Here is a 10445-nt window from a genome sequence, read left to right on the forward strand (position 1 = left end):
AAAACACTGGTTATAAGAATACTTAAGGAACTTAGTAAGAACTTCAAGAAAGAGATAGTAAGCATAAAAAAGGACATAGAAACCATAAAAAATAACCAGTTAGAAATAAATGTTACAGTAATGGAAATGAAGAATACACCTGAAGGAATCAACAGCAGATTAGAAGCACAGGATCAAATCAGCAGTTGAGAAGACAAAGCAGCAGAAAACACCAAATCAGAACAGGAAAAAGAAAAGAAAAAGATAATTTATGAGCCTTTTGGAACAACATCAAGTGTAACAACATTTGTATTATAGGAGTACCAGAAGGAGAAGAGAGGAACAAGAGATCGAGAACCTATTTGAAGAAATAATGACTGAAAACTTCCCTAATCTGGTGAAGGAAATACACATACAATCCCAGAAAGCACAGAGAATCCCAAACAAGAGTAATCCAAACAGGACCACACCAAGACAGAATATAATTAAAATGGCAATGTTTCAAGATAAAGAGAGAATTCTAAAAGCAGCAAGAGAAAGACAACTAGTTACTTACAAGGGAGCTCCCATAAGACTATCAGCTGATTTCTCAACAGAAGCTTTGCATTCCTGAAAAGAGTGGCAGGAAATATTCAAAGTGATGACAAACAAGGGCCTCCAACCTAGACTATTCTACCCAGCAAAGCTAACATTTAAAATTGAAGGAGAAGTAGAGAGCTTCCCAGAGAAGAAAAAGCTAAAGGAATGCATTGCCAACAAGCAAGTATTACAAGAAATGTTAAAAGGACTCTTAAGCAGAAGGACAAAACAAACAGACAAATGAATAATAAAATGGCAATGACTATATACCTATCAATGAGCTGTTTAAATGTAAATGGATTAAATGCTCCAATAAAAAGACACAGGGTAGCTAAATAGATAAGAAAACAAGACCCATGAGTATGCTGTCTACAAGAGACCCACCTCAGATTGAAAGACACACAGACTGAAAGTAAAGGGATGGAAAAAGGTATTTCACACAAATGGAAATGAGAAAAAAAGTTAGGGTAGCAATACTTATACCAGACAAAATAGACTTTAAAATGAAGACCATAATAAGAGACAAGGAAGGACATTATATAATGATAAAGGGGTCAATCCAATCAGAGGATATAACTGTAGTAAACATTTATGCACCCAAAATAGGAGCACCTAAATATATAAATAAATATTGACTAACATAAAGACAGAGATCAACAGTAACACAATCATAGTAGGGGAGTTAACACCCCACTGATACCAATGCACAGATCTTCCAGACAGAAAATCAACACAGAAAAGTGGCTTTAAATGACACAGTAGACCAGATAGATTTAATTGATATTTTTACAGCATTTCACCCCAAAGTAGAAGAATATACATTATTTTCAAGGGGAACATTTTCCAAGATAGATCACATGTTAAGTTAAAAAACAAGTCTCAATAATTTTAAGAAGACTGAAATCATATCAAGTGTCTTCTCTGTCACAATGGTATGAAGCTAGAAATCAATTACAAGAAAAAAAACCCTGAAAAACACATAAACACATGGAGGCTAAATACCATGCTACTAAATAATGAATGGGTCAACAATGAGACCAAGGAAAAAACAAAAAGATACCTTGAGAAAATAAAAACACAATGACACAAAATCTATGGGACAGAGTGAAGCTGTTCTAAGGGGGAACATATAACACACATACACTAAGTTATGTTAGTACATAACTTATGTACATACATAAGTGTACATACACTATTAAGTTACTAGTAAGTTATGTACATACACTATTTGGAGTGAGTTATGTACATACACTAACATATACACATACACCCATATATATATACATACAATATGTAAAGATGTAAAGTAGAGCATAGGGAGTATAGTCAATCGTATTATAATAGCTATGTATGGTATCAGATGGGGAGTAGAATTGTTGGGGTTATTACTTTGTGAGATGTGTAAATGTCTAGTTATTACCTTGTTTTGTACACCTGAAACTAGTAAAAAATAAATTAAATAAAAAGATTAACTTGAAACTGAAATGACTCTTATCTATTTTATATAAAATAAACACTGGTGAAAGGGGTCAAAAATGACTATAGAAAAAAAGAAAAAAAATGCAAAGTCAAAGTCAAAGTAATAGTAACTTCAATTTGAGGAATCCTGACACAAGGTGTAAAGACTCCAAAGTAAAGGATATTGACATTGCATGATTCTTTCTTCTTACTTTTGTAAAATTTCAAACTAAGAAAAGATTTAGAAACTTAGTTGAATATATGTCACTTATAATAAAGTAATGTTTTGTTTGGAGAAAGTGTAGCCCAGATAAATAAGATATTTTCATTGCAATGATACAAATATTCTCAGATAACTAGACCTTTTACTAGTGAAAAGTAACAAAGCTGAGTTATCACTAGCTATTAGGGAAATGCAAATCAAACCCACAATGAGATATCACCTCACCCCAGTCAGAATGGCTATCATCAACAAGACAAATAGTAACAAGTGTTGGAGAGGCTGTGGAGAAAAAGGAACCCTCATACACTGTTGGTGGGAATGCAGACTGGTGCAGCTGCTATGGAAGGCAGTGTGGAGGTTCCTCAAAAAATTACAAATAGAATTACCATATGACCCAGCAATCCCTCTCGTGGGTATCTACCCAAAAAATCTGAAAACATTTATCCATAAAGATATATGTGCTCCAACGTTCATTGCAGCATGTTCATTGCATATTCCTGGAAGCCAGGACATGGAAACAACTGACGTGTCCTTCGATAGATGAATGGATAAAGAAGATGTGGTACATATATACAATGGAATATTACTGAGCCATAAGAAAAGATGAAATACTGCCATTTGTGACAACATGGATGGGTTTTGAGATTAACATGCTCAGCAAAATAAGTGCAACAGAGAAAGTTAAAACCATATGATTTCACTCATATGTGGGGTATAAAACTGAAAGCAACAAATGAACAAGACAAACAAAGAAACAAAAACCCATGGACACAGACAACGTTTAGGGTTGCCAGAGGTAAGGGGGGGTGGGACAGGTTAAAAGAGGAAAAAGGGAGTCAAATATATGGTGATGGAAGGAGAACTGACTCTGGGTGCTGAACACACAATGGGATATAAAGATGATGTATTACAGAAATGTATTCTTAAAACTTATATAAGTTTACTAATCAATGTAACCCCAATAAATTTTATAAAAATAAAAACTAAGTTAACATTTGAGTATATGTGTATAAGTATTTCAATGTTATTAGGAAAACTAAATGGTAAACTTTAAAGTGAGTTAACAAATTAAATCTGAGTTATCTGCTAACCTTGATTTTACCTCAGGATTTCCATTAAGACTGTGCTCTTTAAGTGTGTATTCTCTTCAAAAAATGTTCATTTATAGTTCATTTTAGTATGTAAAATACACATTAATTTACATTTATCCATCATTTTAAGAGATAATTTAAAGATGTCAAAGCTTATTTATTCAATCTGTGTACTTTTATTATTGTCTAACATTTTGTCACAAACTAACCAATTACGCAACATTTTCTCTTTTTGGTTATACAATTAAACTACATTTCCCAGCTTCCTTACAGTAAGTGTGACCAAGTCCCTGAGACCTAGGCAACAGCATTTGAGTAGTAGTGCCATATACTGCTTTCATGCCTGGCCTTAAAATCTCCCTGAAATTTGATCTTTGTCCTCTTTTCTGTCTCAAGACCGTAGAACATTGTGTGAACCTATAGCAGAGTCACAGGAGGTAAAGGTCCCGAGTTCTTTAATGTCCATGTGGAAGAGTTCTATTCAATAGAAACAGCCTGATATTTACAGTAACATAAGTAATAAGGTTTTTGTTTTGTTTCAGTTACTAGTAACACTCTAATAGAACAATTACCACTGATATAATTTGTTTTTTTTTCCTATCATGAGTAATATATTCCCCTAATGCTTTTAAACAAAGGTACTCAAATTTTGTTTTCTTCCACATAGATATCAGATGCTTTCACTTATATGTAGAATCTAAAAAGCATATAAATGAAGCATAATGTAGAATCTAAAAAGCACACAAAAAGCAAAATAAATGAACAAATGAAACAGAAACAGACTGGTAGATACAGAGAACTGACTGGTGGTTGCCAGAAGAGAAGAGGGTTAGGAGGCTGGGGGAAAAAGGTAAAGGGATTAGGAAGTACAAGTTGGCAGTTACAAAATAGTCGTAGAAAAGTAAAGTACAGCATAATCAATAATATTGTAATAACTACACATGATGCCTTGTGGGAACTAGAGGTATAGGGGGATCACTTCATAAGTTATATAAATTTCTAACCACTATGCTATATACCTGAAGCTAATATAATATTGAATGTCAACTGTAATTTAATTTTTTTTAATTAATGAAATTTTGTGAACACGTACTATATACCAGGCTCTGTTCTAAGCACCAAGGTAAAGTTTTACAAATTAACAAGGTTATTTTGGATTGTGATAGCAGTAATCAAGACAGTATATCATTCTAGTAGACATTTACGGAGGATACTTAATAAAGTTAAATGGTCAGGAAAGCTATCACTTAGCAGGTGTCATCTGAGTTTGAAACTTGAATGACAAATATAAGTATGTCTTGCAAAGTTTAAGGACAAAACAAGATAAACAGAGGATGCAGCAAATACAAGGACCCCATAGTAGAAACGACTTTATTGTGTTCTAGGCAGAGAAAGAAGGAAACTGCAGTTAAAACAGAGAAATAAGAAAAGAGTGGTGCTAGATGAGATTTCGGAGTTAGACAAGGGACAAATCCTGGAAGGGGCTATCATACAAATTTACATTCTATTTTAAATATGATGAGCAGCCTTTGGAAGGTTTTAATGATAGGGACAAAAATCTCTTTGCTCTCTAGAAAATCAATTTTACTGGGACAGGAAAGGCAATATGGCAGCCAGTTCATAGATTAGTACAAGGTCCTAAGTTTAAGATGATGTGGGTTAGAATCTAGAAGTTTCTTGGTGTGAAGATATAAAGAAAGGGATTAATTCATGGTATATTTTTAATAAAATCAACAAAACTCATAGATATATTAGATGAGGTATGTGAAAAAAGTAGAAACTAAAGAATGCTCTCTAAGATTTTTAGCATAAATAATTTAGTAATGGTGCTATTTTCAAAGTTGTGGAAAATTGTGAAGGATAAATTATTTATTTATTTATTTATTTATTTATTTATTTATTTATTTATTTATCTTGGTGATATGGATGACTGTTCATCAAGAATTCTATTATGACCATATTATTTTAAAATATCCACGAGATACCACATGAATATCTACATATTCCTAGATAAGGTTGGCTTCATAGACATGTGACTTGTGCAATCTCAGAAGAGCCCCACAGTTGGTTTAATAATCTGCTGTTCCAAACCTAAATGTCTTATAGATTTTTTAGAGAGGGGCGCTGTGATTATTAATTTTATGTGTCAACTTAATGGGGCCAGATATTTGGGTGCTCAGATATTTGTTCAGTCATTATTCTGGGTGTTTATTGATGAGGTTAACATTTAAATCAGTAGACTGAGTAAAGCAATTTGCCCCCCAATTTGGGTGGTCGTCATCCATTCAGTTGAAGGACTGAATAAAACAGAAAGGCTGATAATCCCCTGAGATAGAGAGAATTCTTCCTGTTTGATTGCCTTTGAATTGGGATTTTGCATTGTATTCTGCCTTGGACTTGAACTAGAATATCAGCTCTTTCTGGGTATTAAGATCGCTGACCTTTGTACTGGCATAACAATTGGCTCTCCTGGTTTTCAGGCATTTGAACTCCAACTGAGATGAAACTGCTGTCTTTCTTGGGTCTCTAGCTTGCTGACTCACTCCAAATAGTGCTACTAAGCTCCACAAATTATGTAGCTGCTCCTGTTTCTAGCTTTAATAGTCTGTGTTTCATTTGTAATGTCTCTAAATGAAGACTGCATTAAAATATTTGAAAGTGCTTACATTCATACATTCAATATATTCTATTTTTTAAATTTCTTATTGGTTAAAGGGGTACAAAACAGCATAGTGATTAGATATTTATATACCTCACAAAGTGATAACCCCAATAAGTCTATTACCCTCTGACACTATACATAGTTATTAAATATTATTAACTATATTCCCTAGGCTGTACTTTATATCTACATGACTATATACATGACTATAATTGAAATTCAATATTATTTTGTATTAGCTTCAGATGTATAGCATAGTGTCTAGACATTTATATAATTTATAAAGTGATTCCCCCCGATAAGTCTAGTACCCATCTGCCACTATACACAGATTTTACGATATTATTGATTGTGTTTCTCATACTGTAATTTACATTCCCATGACAATTTTGTAGCTATCAATTTGTACCTCTTAATACCTTCACCTTTCTTACCTAGTCCCCCAAAACTCCTCCACTCTGGCAACCATCAGTTTGTTCTCTGTATCTATGAGTCTGTTTCTGTTTTGTTTTTTCATTTACTTTGTTTTTTAAATTCGACACTGAGATCATATGGTATATGTCTTTCTCTGTCTGATTTATTTCACTTAGCATAATACCCTGTAGGTCCATCCATGTTGTCACAAAAGGTAACATTTCATTCTTTTTGATGGTAGAGTAATATTCTATTGTATACGAGGAGGGACAATTAAGTTCATGAACTCATCCTAGAAAAAGTGCTACATACCTCATTGCTGAATATCAGCACAGTCACATTTGAAGTACTCCCCTTGGGAAGCTATGCACCATTGCCAGCACCTAGTCCACCCTTCAAAGCAATTTTGGAACTCTTACTGGAATGGACATCAGAGCTGTTGTCGTGTTACCCTTGATGTCCTGAATGTCATCAAAATGTCTTCCTTTCAATATTTCCTTTATTTTGGGGTAAAGAAATAGTCATTGGGGTCCAAATCAGGTGAGTAGGGAGAGTGTTCCAATATGGTTATTTGTTCACTGGCTCAAAACTCCCTCACAGACAGTGCCATGTGAGCTGGTGCATTGTTGTGATGCAAGAGCCATGAATTGTTGGCAAAACATTCAGGTGATCTAACTTTTGCACGCATATAACAAACTTAGTTAAGTGTTTGTCAACTTGGTACAAATTCATAATGACTAATCCCTCTGATATCAAACAAAGTTAGCAACATCGTTGCAACAAGTTCGTGAACTTAATTGTTAGATTGCATATATGTACCAAAATTATTTTTTAATTGTTTAAAGAAATTTAAATTTTATATTAGTTTCAGGTGTACAGTGCAGTCATTAGGCATTTATATAATCTGTGAAGTAATCTCCCCAATAAATCCAGTACTCATCTGACACCGTACATATATTTTACATTATTGATTATATTTCCCACACTGTATTTCACATCACCATGAGTATTTTATGAGTACAAGTTTGTAGTTCCTAGTTCCTTCACCTTTCTCACCCCAACCTCCACCCCCTCCCATCTAGCAACCATGAGTTTGTTCTCTGTATCTATAAGTCTATTTCTGTTTTGTTTGCTAGTTTATTCTGTTCTTTAGATCCCACATATAAGTGAGATCACATGGTGTTTGTCTTTCTCTGTCTGACTTACTTCACTCAGCATAACATCCTCCAGGTCCATCCATATTGTTGCAAATGGTAAGATTTCATTCTTTTTTTATGCCAAAGTAATACTCCATTGTATAAATGTACCACAATTTCTTTATCCAATCACCTGTTGATGGGCATTTTAGTTGTTTCTATATCTTGGCTATTGCAAATAATACTGCAGTAAACATAGGGATGCATATATTTTTTTCGAATTAGTGTTTTTCATTTTTTTTGGATAAATACCCAGGAGTGGAATTGTTGTGTCATAGATAGTTGTATTTTTAACTTTTTGAGAAACCTTCATGCAGTTTTTCATAGTTGCTGCACCAATTTGCAATCCTACCAACAGTGCACAGGGTTTCATTTGCTCAACTTCCTCACCAACACTTGTTGATTTATTGATAATGGCCATTCTGAAAGGTGTGAGCTGATAATTCATTGTGGTTTTCATTTGCATTTTTCTGATGATTAGTGACGCTGAGCATGTTTTCTTATTGTTTGAACATTATTTTAGCTGTGGGTTTGTCACATATGGCCTTTATTATGTTGAGATATGTTCCCTGTATTCCCACTTTGGTGAGAGTTTTTGTCATAAATGGATGCTGGATTATTTCTAATGCTTTTTCTGCATCTATTGATATGACCATGTGATTTTTATTTTTCATTTTGTTGTGTGGTGTATCATGTTAATTGATCTGCAGATATTAAACCAACCTTGCATACCACAAATAAATTCCATTTGATCAGAGTGTATGACCTTTATAATGTATTGCTGAATTCAGTTTGCTGATATTTTTTTTTTTTCTTGTAACTCCCTACAACTTCGTAAGAAATTATGGAGAGTTAAAATGGGGAACAGGTGAGAGACTATCAACTCAGAGGTGACTTACAGTCATTTTATTTTATTTTATTTTTTATTTTTATTTTTTTAATTTTTTTTTTTTTTAGTTTGCTAATATTTTGTTGAGGATTTTTGCACCTATGTTCATCAGGGATATCGGCCTAGAGTTTTCATATTTTTTGGGTAATGTCTTTGTCTAGTTTTGGAGTCAGGGTAATAGTGGCCTCATAGAACAACCTTGAGAGTCTTCCCTCTTCTTGAATTTTTTGGAATAATTTGAGATGACAAAGTGTTATTTTATTTATTTATTTTTTTGTGTGAATATTTGGTAAACTTTACCTGTGAAGCCATCTGGTCCAGGACTTTTGTTTTTTGGGAGTTTGTTGATTAACTGATTCAATTTCATTAGTAAAAATGCGTTGGTTCAGATTCTCTATTTCTTCTTGATGCAGCTTTGGAAGATGGTATGCTTCTAAGAATGTATCCATTTCTTCCAGATTGTCTTATTTTTTGGCATATAATTGCTCGTAGTATTTTCTTAATTTTTTTTTTTTTAATTTCTGTAGTGTCTGTTGTCATATCTCCTCTTTTATTTCTAATTTTATTTATTTGATACCTCTTTCTTTTCTTCTTTATTAGTCTGGATAAAGGTTTTTCAATTTTGCTTATCTTTTCAAAGGGCCAGTTCTTCATTCAATTTATCTTTTATATTGTTATTTTAACTACTATTTCATTTATTTCCACTCTGATCTTTATTATTCCCTTTCTTCTATTCACTTTGGGCTATCTTTGCTGTTCTTCTGACATTTTCCTTAGGTATAAAGTTAAATCACATATTTTAGATTTTTCTTGTTTCTTGAGGTAGCCTTGCATCGCTATGAATTTCCTTCTTAGGACTGCTTTCACTGTGTACCACAGATTTGGGGGCATTTTGTTTTCATTTTCATGTGTCTCAAGGTATCTTTTGATTTTGTCCTTAAACTCATTGTTGATCCATTTACTATTTAGTAGCATGTTATTTTGTGTCCATGTGTTTCTGTGTTTTTCAGTTTTTGTTTTGTTTTGTAATTGATTTCTAGTTTCATACCACTGTGGTCAGGGAAGACGCTGCATATGATTTCAATTCTCTTAAATTTATTGAGACTTCTTCTGTGGCCTAACATATAGTCTATCTTGAAAAATGTTCCATATGTGCTTGAAAGGAATGTATATTCTGTTGCTTTGGGGTGAAATGCTCTAATGATGTCAATTAAATCTATCTGCTCTAGTGTGTTACTTAAAGTTGCTGTTTTCCTGTTGATTCTCTGTCTGGAACATCTGTCCATTGGTGTCAATAGGGTGTTAAAGCCCCCCTACTATGACTGTGTTACTGTTGATCTTTCCCTTATGTCCATCAATATTACTGGGGGTGCCAAAAAAAACGTATACACGTGACTTGTATTCATCTTTTGTTATCAGTATATATTGAGTATTACAATTTTAATAGAGTTTTTTCCTTCTTTAAAATATGTACACATTTTTTGACACCCTCTGTATATTTACACGTGCTGCAATGATGGGTGCATTTACGAGGGTTATGTTCTCTAGTTGGATTAATCCCTTTATCATTATGTGATATCCTTGTCTCTTATAATCTCCGTTTTAAAGTCTATTTTATTTGATATAATTATTGCTACTCCAGCTTTTATTCTCATTTCCATCTGTGTGAAATATCTTTTTCCATCCCTTTACTTTCAGTCTATGTATGTCTTTCAGTGTAAGGTGGGTCTCTTGTAGACAGCTTATGTGTGGGTCTTAATATCTTATCCATTTAACTACCCTATGTCTGTTGATTGGAGCATCTAATCCATTTACACTTAAAGTGATTATTGATAGGCACATAGCTATTGCCATTTTATTATTCATCTTTGTGTCTCCCCCCCATCTTATTAAAGAAGTCCTTTTAACATTTCTTGTAATATTGGCTTGGTGGTAATGAATTCCTTTAGCTTTT

This window comes from Rhinolophus hipposideros, assembly GCF_964194185.1.
Source record: "Rhinolophus hipposideros genome assembly, chromosome: X".
Lineage (NCBI taxonomy): Eukaryota > Metazoa > Chordata > Mammalia > Chiroptera > Rhinolophidae > Rhinolophus > Rhinolophus hipposideros.